The following is a 13,544-nucleotide window of genomic DNA, read 5'->3' as shown; positions in this document are numbered from 1 at the left end:
GGCATTTTGAGTTTATTTTTATATATGGTGTGAGAGTGTGTTCCAACTTAATGATATACATGTGGCTGTCCAGCTTTTCCAACACCACTTGCTGAAGAGACTGTCTTTTCCCCATTGTATATTCTTACCTTATTTATTAAAGATTAATTGACTATAAGTGTGTGGGTTTACTTTTGGTCTCCCTATTCTGTTCCATTGATCTATATGTTTTTATGCCAATACCACACTGTTTTGATTACTGTAGCTTGGTAGTATTGTCTGAAGTGTGGGAGGGTTATGCCTCCTGCTTTGTTCTTTTTCCTCAGGATTGTTTTACAATTCTGGGTCTTTTATGGTTCCATATAAATTGAATTATTTGCTCTAGTTCTCTGAAAAATGTAATGGGTAATTTGATAGGGATTGCACTGAATCTGTAGATTTCCTTGTATAGTACGGTCATTTTGACATTTTAATTCCTCTAATTCAACAACATGGGATATTTTCCCATTTCTTTAAATCACCTTCAATATCCTTTATTAATGTTTTATAGTTCTCAGTATATAAATCTTTCACCTCCTTGGTCAGGTTTATTGAAGTCATTTTTAATATAAATGGTTAAAAAGCATTTTTCTTAGATTAACTCAAATTTATTCCAGAAAAAAAAAATCAACCAGAGCATTCTTCATTCCCCTAATTGAGAGGCTCTCTCATTAACAACCTATTTTGGGGGGGCTAAAGGGTGGATGAGGAAGGTGGGGGAGGCGTGGCAGTGATGGTGGGGGTCTGGAGTTTCCACAGGAAGAGCTAACTAACAGTTTCTACAGCTGAGATTAAAGTCCTCCTCTTCTGGAGCTATGGCAGGTAAAAGCAGCCTGTCACTATCATCCATTACATTTTCTGTGAGATGCAAAATGAGTCAGTAAACAACAGCAGTGCACTTTGGTTCCTTATGAAGCTACTATTGTTTGTTATCGACAGCCTCAAGCTGAAACATCAGAACAGTACAAGGACATTTACTAAAACCAGGGCCATGGGATAAGGGGTAATTTGAGGCTTAAAACAAAACAAAGCAAAACAGAACACCTATGCCCATGAAGCAAGTATAAAAGTCCAAATCTAGCTCACAAGTGTATCTAGTCTCTGGGAGAAGATATGTTGAATGACATCATGGGTCTGGCTTTTTCCTGCTGTGTAACCAGCCCTGGCATAATCCCCAGAACCCAAGATTTAAAAGGCACAAATTCTCCTTGTGCAGCGTTTCAGGACCACAGCAGCTTCTGACAGGAGCACAGGCATAGTGCCCACAGCCCACGGAATGATGTAATCCAGGCTCTCTTGGACTGATGCTGCATCTGGAAAATGGGAAGAAGGGGGTGTAATGATTAACCTCCAGCCAGTGTTTTTAATTGCACACCCGAACACATCTCTCCAACATAGGTGATATATTCATTTACAAACTGTATACATGTTGTTATACTAATAAATGATGCACATAATAAAACTTCTACAAGTAGAATTTTTAAATACAAATATGTAAAGCAAATTTCTCCTACTTTCTGGCTGTATCTCCATGGGTTGTTCTGAATAATCTCCAGAGGGCACACACCCACCCTGTTCCCAATAAGTGGACCGTTGGCCTGGACAGGACAAGTACAGGCTAACATGTACTTTCTTTCAAATCTACAAGTCCCCTGATTAGCAACTATCTGGATGTCTTTAATTGTTAGGAACAGGATGAGGCAACATCTGAAAAAGATATCCCATTTTCTCAAGAACAATATTTCTAGAGGCTGTGTACAATGGTGGAAAAGAATTTTCCTGGTATCTAAGCTGTTTGTCATATTGTGGAAAACATTCTGCTCAAAACAAAGTTAAAGCCAGTTTGAGAGCAGCCAGTAAAAGAGATTTAGGGTTATACAAGATTAATCACTGCAGATGGTGATTGCAGCCATGAAATTAAAAGACACTTACTCCTTGGAAGGAAAGTTATGACCAACCTAGATAGCATATTCAAAAGCAGAGACATTACTTTGCCAACAAAAGGTCCGTCTAGTCAAGGCTATGGTTTTTCCAGTGGTCATGTATGGATGTGAGAGTTGGACTGTGAAGAAGGCTGAGCGCCGAAGAATTGATGCTTTTGAACTGTGATGTTGGAGAAGACTCTTGAGAGTCCCTTGGACTGCAAGGAGATCCAACCAGTCCATTCTGAAGGAGATCAGTCCTGGGTGTTCTTTGGAAGGAATGATGCTAAAGCTGAAACTCCAGTACTTTGGCCACCTCATGCAAAGAGTTGACCCATTGGAAAAGACTCTGATGCTGGGAGGGATTGAGGGCAGGAGAAGGGGACAACAGAGGATGAGATGGCTGGATGGCATCACTGACTCGATGGATGTGGGTCTGAGTGAACTCCGGGAGTTGGTGATGGATAGGGAGGCCTGGCATGCTGCTATTCATGGGGTCGCAAAGAGTCAGACACGACTGAGCGACTGAACTGAACTGAGCTAAACTGAAATGTATATAAAAGCCCAAGATAGGTGCCCATAAATATTGTTCTATCGGATCATAATCACTCATTTATTTATGTATCTTCCATGGCCACTTTTGTGCGGCAATGACACAGTTGAGTAAATACAACAGAGACTGCAGGCCCAGAAAACCTAAAATATTTACTGTCTATCTCTTTACAGAAAAAGTTTGCCAACCTCTGAGTGACAGTGATGAAAGGGAAAAGGGGAGGAATATAAAATTATAGATATGAATGCACAGAGAATTCTCCAGTGAGTACATGAATTTATATTTAAAAGACTTTTGAAAAAATATTTAAAGAAATATGAGGGAAAGATTCAGAACAAGAAGGAAGGAATAATTCTGAGAAGCAGCAAGAAATATATGGAAATGTCAGTGAGGCTAAAAGCCCAGAAGATTCTGAAGCTTGTGAAAAGTATTAACAGCAAGAAAAATGACCCTTATAAGTAAAGGAAACAAGAATGGTGTGTAAGAATGCCACTGGGGTGAATGGCACAATGCTACTGAATAGAGAAAGGTAAGTCAATTACTTAACTCTCTAACTGTTAACCCCTACTTAAGGGGTTATGTTTCTGTCTTTTCTATGAAGATTTATCATCACTTATAAAGAATAAAATTAGTGGTAATAAGAAGAAATGGAGATTAACACAGTAAAATAGTGAAAAATACTCATCTGCTCCTGTTTATTTCCAGGCTTGGGTGAACAATATCTCAAGATACCAAACGATATAATCTCAATCCACCAGGAAGTTATTGGTAATCTTTTGGAGTTTGGAGAGAACTGAAAAAGTGCTTAAAATATAGGGTTAGATTAAAAATCTAAAAAAGAAAAAGAGAGAGAGAGAAAGACTGAAAACTATGGGATCAAGAGCTTGCTATGACTCCCAGTAAAACTCTAGAATAAATTGTTGAACCTTTAAGAACTGAGGAAGGAAAACTGGGATTACGAAGATAATAGATTTATTAAGAAAATCACACCAGATAAACCTCATATCAGTTTTAGATAGGATTATAATATATAGGGAGAAGGCAATGGCACCCCACTCCAGTACTCTTGCCTGGAAAATCCCATGGACAGAAGAGCCTGGTAGGCTGCAGTCCATGGGGTCGCTAAGAGTCGGACACGACTGAGCGACTTCACTTTCACTTTTCACTCTCATGCTTTGGAGAAGGAAATGGCAACCTACTCCAGTGTTGTTGCTTGGAGAATCCCAGGGATGGGGGAGCCTGGGGGTCTGCCATCTATGGGGTCGCAGAGTCGGACACGACTGAAGCGACTTAGTAACAGCAGCAGCAGCAGCAGCATAAATATAGAGTCCTTTGACAGGTTCTCTCCAAATATCATTTGTAGAAGATTTAGAAGGGATGATGTTTGCAGTTATTAAGAGGTATCATTAGTGCACTTATGTGTATTTATAATTAAAGTACTTGATTAATGATATTCTCCGATGTGCTGATTAATGAATTAAGGAAATTAATGAATTTCTCATTAATTCAGCATTCATTCATTAATTCTCCAGGATTTATATTATTATCTTATTTCTTTCTCTTTTTTTACCAATGATTTGGTCAAGGGTATTGCTGCATGACACCTAAATTTGCAGAAACTCAGTAACTGCAAGGAATAGCTAGAATGTCTCATGGTAAAGACAAGATCCAAATAAGATCTTCAGTGTGTGCGTGCTAAGTCGCTTCAGTCGTGTCTCTTTGCAACCCCATGGACTGTAGCCCACCAGGGTCCTCTGTCCATGAGATTCTCCAGGCAAGAATACTGGAGTGGGTTGCCATGCCCTTCTCCAAGATCTTCAGAACCTAAAGCAAATCTTATAATGCCAAACAAAACAAAGCAAAACATGAACAATAAAACCAAAAACAAACAAGCAAAACAAAATTGTGGTTCTCAAAACCAGTTGCACATTAGAGTTAGGGATTTTTATTTAATTGGTTTTGGGTGCAGGCTGAGTATTGTTAAGAGGCATTTCAGTTGATTCTAAGTCAGTCAGAGCTGAGAATCATTTGGAATACACTAACTGTGAAAGATGAGGAGGGAGTGACAAGTGGAATAACCACAGTCCAGTGCAAGTATGGAAATGTTTAGAGGATTCTGTGAACTGTAAAATCAATGAAGCAATGGCGAGATGTGACAACCAAAAAAGCTAAAATGACCATTAATTATAAATATTGAATAGAACTAGGGAATAGTAAAAGTAACTCCCATTTTTCAGGCAATTACTCTTCTATCAGGCACTTCAAGTGCATTTTACAGTCATCCTCAATTTGCAGTGGAGAAAGCTGAAATTTAGTGAGGTTAACTAACTTATCTAAATCACCCAGCTAGCATCTAGTGTGGCAAGGGCTTAATGAATGCTATATAGTAGTAAACTGAGGAGGGCCTGGAGAGACTAATTGGATCGGGAATTTATTAGAAAGGGAAATCTAAGTGATATTTTAATGAAGAACTGGTGTTGAAGGGAATATAGATAATGAATATAGAAAAATACAAAATTCAAATATTTTCCCAAGATTTTCCATCTAAGAGCTGGGAATATTTGTAGGACTTATGAGAAGAAATGCAGTGGTAGGCAAGAGGGCTCATTTTTTGGAGAAAAATCACTTTGGCTTTTACTAATAGGTATTATTTATAAAGTAGCTGTGCCAAGCATTTTACATTCATCTCATACAACCCTAGGTACTATTAGCATTATTCTATTTTAAAGGAGTTGTCCAGATGATGGATTCAGTGCTATATTCAGGATTTGAGCCTAGGTCTTTGTGAGTTAGAGCCTACACTCTGAATCAACTGGCTATATGTATAACATATTGAATGTAATGTAACTGTGCAATATCTAAGCAGAAATGTGCCAGAACCATTGGAAATATGGGAGTAGAACACAGACAAAATAACTGATTATATGTTTAGAAAACTAATAGCTTATAAATAGATTTGTTATTTTTAACTATTTAATTGAAGTATAGTTGATTTAGAATGTGTTAATTTCTTCTGTACAGCAAAGTAATTCAATTATACGTATATGTATATAGATTTTTTCATATTCTTTTCCATTATGATTTGTCACAGGATATTGAATATAGTTGGATTTCCAGGTGGCACTAGTGGTAAAGGATTTGCCTGCCAATGCAGATGTGGATTTGATCCCTGGGTCAGGAAGATCCCCTAGAGTAGGAAATGGCAACCCGCACCAATATTCTTGCCTGAAAAATTCCATGGACAGAGGAGACTGGTAGGCTACAGTCCACGGGGTTGCAAAGAGTCATACACAGCTGAGCGACTAAGCACACACACGGAATATACTTCACCGTGCTATACAGCAGGTCGTTGTTTATTCCCTCTATATATAATAGCTTACATCTGCTAACCTCAATCTCCCAATCCATCCCTCCCCCACCTCTCTCCCCCTCTACCTCTCCCCCTTGACAACCATGTTTGTTCTCTACGTCTGTGAGTCTGTTTCTGTTTTGTAGATGTTCATTTGCATTATATTCTAGATTCCAAATTAAATGATATCAGGTGGTATTTGTCTTTACTTAGTATGTCTTTTCTTTATTTCCCTAGGTCCGTCCATGTTGCTGCACGTGGCATTATTTCATTCTTTTTATGGCTGAGTAATATTCCATTGTATATACATCTTCTTTATCCATTCATCTGTCAATGGATATTTAGGTTATTGCTTGTGTCTTGGCTATTCTTAACAGTGCTGCTATGAACACAGGAATGCCTGTATCTTTTTGAGTTATAGTTTTTTCTACATATATGCCCAGCAGTGGGATTGCTGGATGATATGGCAACTCTCCTGGCTTCCCTTGTGGCTCAGCTGGTAAAAAATCCTCCTACAATTTGGGAGACCTGGGTTTGATCCCTAGGTTAGGAAGATCCCCTGGAGAAGGGAAAGGCTACCCACTCCAGTATTCTGGCCCGGAGAATTCCATGGACTGTATAGTTCAAGGGGCCGCAAAGAGTCAGACACAACTGAGCAACTTTCACACACACGGAAACGCTATAGTTTTTTTTAATTTTTTAAAATTTTAATTGGAGGCTAATTACTTTACAATATTGTGGTAGGAACTTTGATAATGTTTCCATAGTGGCTTCACCAATTTACATTCCTACCAACAGTATAGGAGGGTTCCCTTTTTTCCACACCCTCTGGAGTATTTGTTATCTGTAGACATTTTAATGATGCCTGTTCTGACTGTTTTGAGGTGATACCTCATTGTAATTTTGATTTGCATTTCTCTAATAATTAGCAGTGTTGAGCATCTTTTCTTTTGCCTATTGGCAACCTGTAGGTCTTCTTTGGAAAAGTGTCTATGTAGATCTCCTATCCATTTTTCGATTGGGTAGTTTTTGTTATTGTTGAACGGTATGACCTGTTTGTATATTTTGGAAATTAAGCCCTTCTCAGTTGCACCATTTGCAAATATTTTCTCCCAATCTATAGGGTGCCTTTTCATTTTGTTTATGGTTTCCTTTGCTGTACAATAGTTTGTAAGTTTGATTAGGTTTCATTTGTTTATTTTTGTTTCTACTTCTGTTGCCTTGGGAGACTATACTAAGTAATTTTAAGTGAAGCATTAGCACATAAACATCTTTGTCATAAATATAGTAAATAAAATGTATAAAACTATAGGTAGTATCTATCTATAGTTTATATATAAAATATATACTCTTTTTATACAATTCCTTGCTGCTCCCCTGGAGCAAAAATCTCTTGCTTTTCGTCATGATAATACTGTTATTTTTCTGATGCCTCAAGTCAAACATTGTCTTCTGAAAACATTCATGAAAGAAGACTAAAATTACTTTGACTCTTGTATTCTATATATGTTTGTTTTTAAATAACTTGGTTTCTGTCTTTATCATTATTTTTGCATCTTTACTGAGATGTAATTGACATTTGATAAACATACATTTAAAGTGCATGCTTTGATGAGTTCTGACATATGTATACACATGTGAAATCATTACTGCAATTAAAAAACATTTTCATCAATTCCAAGACTGTCCTGGAACCCTTAATAATCTGTCCCTGTTTCCACTCTCATTCCTAGGCAACCACTGATCTGCTCTGTGGCTCTACAGATTGGCTTTCAATTTCTAAAATTATACAAAAATAGACTCATAGATTATGTATATTTTTTTCTCTGACTTATTGCACTCAGAATGATGATTCAGGGACTCATCCATGAGTATGTATTAATATTTTGCTCATCTTTATCTCAAGGACGTATTTCACTGTATGGATACATTACAATGTGCTTATCTGTTCTCTTGTTGACAAATATTTGGGTTGTTTCCAGTCTGGCATGACAAATAAATCTGGTAAGAAAAAATCATGTTCTTGTCTTTGTGTAGACATATGCTTTCATTTCTTTTGGGTAGACAGCTGGAATGGAATACCTGAGTTATATGTAGATTATTTTAGCTTTTAAGAAACTGACAAACTGTTCTATACCAGCAGTGCATGAGTTCCTGTTCTGCCATATCCTCGCCAACACTTGGTAAGATCACTCTTTTTGATTTTAACTATTCTGATAAATATGTAATGATGTCTCATGTAGCTTTATCTTTCCCTGATACTAATGATATTGAGCACCTTTTCATTTATTTGTCATCCTGTAGCTTCTTCAGTGAAGTGTCTTTCAAATCTTTCGCTTATTTTTAAGCATAGATTTCTGTCTTATTATGGAGTTATATGAGTTCTAAATACAAGTCCTTTGTCAAATAAATGTTCTGCAAATATTTTTTTCCTGTGTTAAGTTTGATTATACTGTTAAAAGTAATAGTTTGCCTCAATCAATAAACATTTTCTTCTAAACCACTTCTAGGTTGCACCATATCTTAAATGTTAAATAACTACATCCATTATAACAAAGCTCTCACACTTACAAATTGATGAAAAATTTTATTGCCTTCTCCATGAAGTACAAAGAGAGTTTACTTGGTCACACAGAAAAGTCTGTATTTTCCAAAATGAAAAAAACAAAAAATGTATTTTATGATTGGCAGTTTTTCTAGAAGGTGATATTTTTACCATTTTATCTAATAGTATAAGTAATAATAATGGACTAATTTCATTGTATAAATATTCATTGCTGAGAGAATCTCAGTACCACTTCATTAAATTTGTTTTCACTAAAATTAGTAATTTTCCCCTGCCTCAATTTTATTTTTTCTGATTTTTTTCCAATCCCTGATTCTGTGGGCTCATGATTTCTCATTAGTCTTTCACACCTTTCCCCCTCCTCAAATTACAACTTTCACTTGGTAGTAAGCAGATTACCTTTTAAAGTAACAGGACAAGTCATCGTCAGCAAATATCTGTATTTATAGCAAAATGCAGCATTTGCTGAATTCTAGCCCTTTCTTCTGTATCCTTCTGCCACAACTGATAACCAGCTTTACATTTATAAAGTTCTATTTTTAGTTGTCTGAAAATCCTGGACAGTTCATATCAGAAAATGTTATAATTTTAAAATGCCAGATGATAGTCAATATTACTATAAAAGTCAAAAGTGAAAAAGAAATGGAAGATATTCCAAGTGAAGAAACTTTGTGACTTAATCTTTGTGATTTTATCTAACATAATGCAAATATATTTCTATCTCTAAAAAAGTAATTCCTTCACAGAATGACAATTAAATTTGATCTACAGTGTCACTAAAAATTAAGAACTTCTATCAGTTATATAGAAGACAGTAGATTATAGGAAAAACTCTAGTTTTTGGGGTGTTTTCAATCAAATAGAAATAAATCTTAAGTGTTGTATAGCATTTACTTCCTTTTGCACCTAAGTTGAATTCAGTACTGACAAATGATCTCTAATAGGAAGCATTTTGTACCTGTTCATTTGTGTGCAAAGCTGTCTATACTGAAACACAAATCAGAACTGCCCTTTACCTCCCTTATTAACATATCAGCTTTGACATTCAACAATTATATTTCAAAAATTAATAACTAGTTGAAAAAATAGCTCTTTTTTCCTTAGTTCCTTTAACTCAGTTTACAGTAAATGTAAGAAGTACAGAACTCAATTTACAGCAAATGTATGATGTAAGTACAGTTCACATTTACTTGGCATAAGGCTGTACTAAGATAAATATCAACTAAACTTACTCTCTACCAAGACTCTCTTCTTCTATATCACCAGTTCAGCATTCAGTTCAGAAAAATAATTAGCAATGGAACAATGATTACCAAAATATGTTTTATGGTACTCTTTCCCTTGAGATGGTAATAGGCAGGACCTTAAGAAATTCTATGCTTGAATATATCAGGTGGCTGCAGACTTTTATTTGTCAGCTAGGGCTACCATAACAAAATTCCATAGAGCTCTCTTTCTAGCTTGCAGGTGACTACCTTCTTTCTGTGTCTTCATATGGCAGAGAGAGGGCACTCAAGCCAACTTACCAATACTTTGGAGGGAGTTGTTTAGTTTGCCCACTGGAGACCCATGCATCCTTGACGCACTAAATGGAGGGCACTAGAAGGATAATGGTAACAAAGTCACTTCCTATAAGGGGTGACTGCCACCCACCCTTGATGGGTATCTTTAAAAATAAGAGGGAATACAGCTGCTATAACGCAATATCCCTCTCTAGCTTCCATTTCTCTTCTGCCCTCCTCAAATAGGTATAGATTAATAGGTGGCCAACCAAAGGATGAATAATCTGAAGCTTTGGGGTACCTATATGAACTGTTTCTTGTTTTGTTTTCCGATTACTGCTTTCTGATGCACTCTGTCAAATATTTTCCTTCACCTGGAATAACACCTTGGGCAAACCTCAAAGCTTTCCAAGTCCTCTTCATACAGAGAGACTCATTTTCTCTGAGTGGGTTTCTTTTGTTTGTTTTCTTGTTTGGGTTTTTCTTTTTCTTTTTTTATTTTTGAGTGGGAAGAGGAGGAAAGACCCATCACTCTGTAAACTAATAACCACATTTCTCCTTGAATCCTCTCTTCCCAAGGTGGTCCTGATATAGACAGGAGGGTATGTCTGGCACAGTGTAGACACTCAATAAATGAGAAACAAGCTAAACTACTGGTTTATATTTGAAGAACCTCCCAACAGCTAGAAAGACCCCATTTATTTAAAAATCAAATTTCTTGCCTCAGTTTTGCATTATAACCACTAACCAAGAAGAAAATTCTAAGAAGATAGCCTTATCTAGACTTATTTTCTTTTGCACTTATCATTAATTTAGCATTTACAGATTCTTAAAGAAAAACATTTTCCCACTATTGAGTGACAAACTATACTCAGTGACATACAAATCAAACCTCTAAGTGGTCAAGAATACAAAATAAAATTAAGTACTATTGAGTGCCTACTATGAATTTGTCACAGGATAAGAACTTGAACGGAGCAGAAGTGATTTAAACTTGGTATAAACTCTAAGGAACTTACACTGTAGTTGGAGGCTAGCATATAAACATGATTGGTTCAAGATCTTAGAAAGGGAGACAGGGGAGGTGAGAGGCATTCCAGTATAGACGTTTGGAGGCATGGGTTCTGAAGCAACACTGCCTGAGTTTTAATCCTGATTGCTCTTCACTGCTATCTCTGGCAAGTTTCTTAACCTCTCTGTGTCTCTCATACTTAAAAAGCAGAATTCCTGAGCAATTCCTATATTATAATAGAAGGAGAAAGATCAGAAAGGATTAGGGACAGATGAAGGAAGTCACTGATTGCAAACATTTGGACTTTATTCAGTACCAGAGACCCAGGGAACTTAGAAAATTGGTGAGGAGCAACACAAAAACAAAGTTTTGGCAAACCCTAAACTGGTTATGTAGGATGGTTTGGGATAGGGACAAGACAGAGAATATAGTAATAATAATAGTCAACTTTTATAAGATTCTTTGCATGACCTTTGCAAGTGCAAAAAAAAAGCTATTATTATGTTCAGACAATGTGCTGAACACTTTATATGGGATATTTCTACGGACTGAATTCTGCCCCTCCTCTTCAAATTCATATGTTGAAGCCCTAACCTCCAGTATGACAGTATTTGGAGACAGGGCATTTAAAGAGGTAATTAAGGTTAAATGAAGACACAATTAAGGTTGGGGCCCTACGATTCGTGTCCATATGACAAAGAGATAGGAGGATGTGGGTGCACAGAGAAAAGGCTAGGTGAGGCCACAGTGAAAAGGTGGCTGTCTACAAGTCAAAGCCTCAGGAGAAACCAACCTTATTGGCTCACTGACCTTGGACTTACAGCCTCTGCAACTGTTGCGAAAATAAATTTCTCTTGTTTAAGTCACCCAATTTTGTTATGGCAATTCTGGCAGACTAAGACAATGGCTCATTTGACTCTTAAACCAGCCTCATGGAGAAATAGTCTGTCCATCATTGTGTCACCATTGAAGAAACAGAGGCTCAGAGAGCTTAAAATGAATTGCCTAAGACAGTTAATAAGTAGCAGTAAACAGAATTTAAATTTAAGCTGTCTTACTACAAATATTATAGTTCAGTTGTAAATTGGTAAATGAAAGAATTTATACACACAAAAGGCAGATATATGACTTATTAGATTTACTAGACTTATTAGATTCGGGCTAAAAAAAGGGGGGTTATCACTAAATTATTGAGATTTTAGGCCTTGGGGTTCACACAAGTTAAATGAGTAGCTTGTGTGTGATGTGTGGTGTGTGTATAGTTTATATTAAATACTCTAAAAAGGTTGTTTAGAGCAGAAAGGAATTATGGCTTAAGTACTCATGGACCAGCAGACTTGGGTAAAATAAGGGAAGAGATATGGTACTACTGCGGAGGAAAACAGTATTAAAGAATACAAACTGGTAAACAAGTAATGAGATGACATTTAAATGTGAATGATGAGAACAGATAATGTTTTATCTATTTTGTTATTGCCTATAACTATGTCTGTCTTTTCTAAGACACTAAATTAACATTTGGTGATATAGCAAAGAACGGTAGAGAAATGTTGAGATTTAACACTTGGAAGAAGCCATTTTTTTCTCCCAACAGGAGCAATAACAGATTGAGACTGAATTTTCCTCGTCTCTTAACTAGGCTTTCTCTCTCTTTTTTGTAGGAAGGCCTTTTAGCTAGCTTCAACTCGAATGAAGGCGATAAAAACTTGGCCACCTTCGCAAGTGATTTGGTATCTGATACCCGATTGCTGTCTGTTTTAAGGAACAATGAAATAGCTGCAGGATTGTCAATTCCACAAATGCTGCACACAGAGGGTAACTGTTTAGTAATTCTAAACAAAAGGAGTAAGCCCCGAATACAGTCATCGGTAATGGTCGTTGGTTTTATTACGTCCTTCTAGCTTTAGGGGTCTGGTTCTTCAATGCACGTCCAGAGACCCAGCAGAAGCACTGGTTGCTTTCTGAGAATGAGGCAACTATCCCATTCCTGGATTAGTGCTAGAAGTCGCTACTAGGCCTCTGCCAAGCACATCAACTCAGCCGCAATGCGCCTGCCCAGACCGCAGCAGCCTAGCTCTGCATACATCCCATAACACCAAAAACAACTGTACGAGAAAATTCGAATCTGCAGCAGCAACCTCGCCCCCCGCGCTCCAAAGGTTTTAGCCAGCACGGCTGCCTTGCCAGACTACAAATCCCAGCATTCACTCCTCACACGGGAGCCAATAAGGAAGCTACAAATTTCTTCAGCCAATCATACCCCAACCCAGTATAACATGCCGACTGAATTCTGGGGTTTGTGGTTTTCACGTGGCAACATTACACCATCGTGTTTAAGGCGATGTAGGCCCCGCGTCCGATTCCAGACGAAAGCTCCTTCTAATAATTATTCTGTTGGTGCCCCAGGCTAACCTGTTAATTAGTTTTATTCCCAGGCCTTGTGCGCCTTAAAAATCGTAAACTTTTTTTCTTACTGTCATACAGGAAACAAGATTTTTCGGATGAAGACATCCTCATCCCACCGGCCACCCGGTCCTTTAACCGTCGCTTTTAAGTCTCGCGAGATCAGCTCCTTTGGTTGTAGGCAGGCCTCTGAAGGGCGGGTCACGTGTAGATTGACAT

General features: G+C 37.3%; 1 long non-coding RNA gene across 1 annotated transcript; it reads right to left on the bottom strand.

Moving 5' to 3' along the window:
* Nucleotides 1–496: 496 nt before the first annotated feature.
* Nucleotides 497–13,525, bottom strand: LOC109559253 (uncharacterized). Its single transcript, XR_002180738.2, has 2 exons — nt 13,397–13,525; nt 497–1,331 (listed from the first exon to the last, which is right to left on the bottom strand). It is a non-coding gene; the product is annotated as an uncharacterized lncRNA (long non-coding RNA).
* Nucleotides 13,526–13,544: the final 19 nt, after the last annotated feature.

The sequence above is a fragment of the Bos indicus genome, chromosome 5, assembly GCF_029378745.1.
Source record: "Bos indicus isolate NIAB-ARS_2022 breed Sahiwal x Tharparkar chromosome 5, NIAB-ARS_B.indTharparkar_mat_pri_1.0, whole genome shotgun sequence".
In the NCBI taxonomy this organism is placed as follows: domain Eukaryota; kingdom Metazoa; phylum Chordata; class Mammalia; order Artiodactyla; family Bovidae; genus Bos; species Bos indicus.
This window is presented reverse-complemented; position numbering and strand designations above follow the sequence as displayed.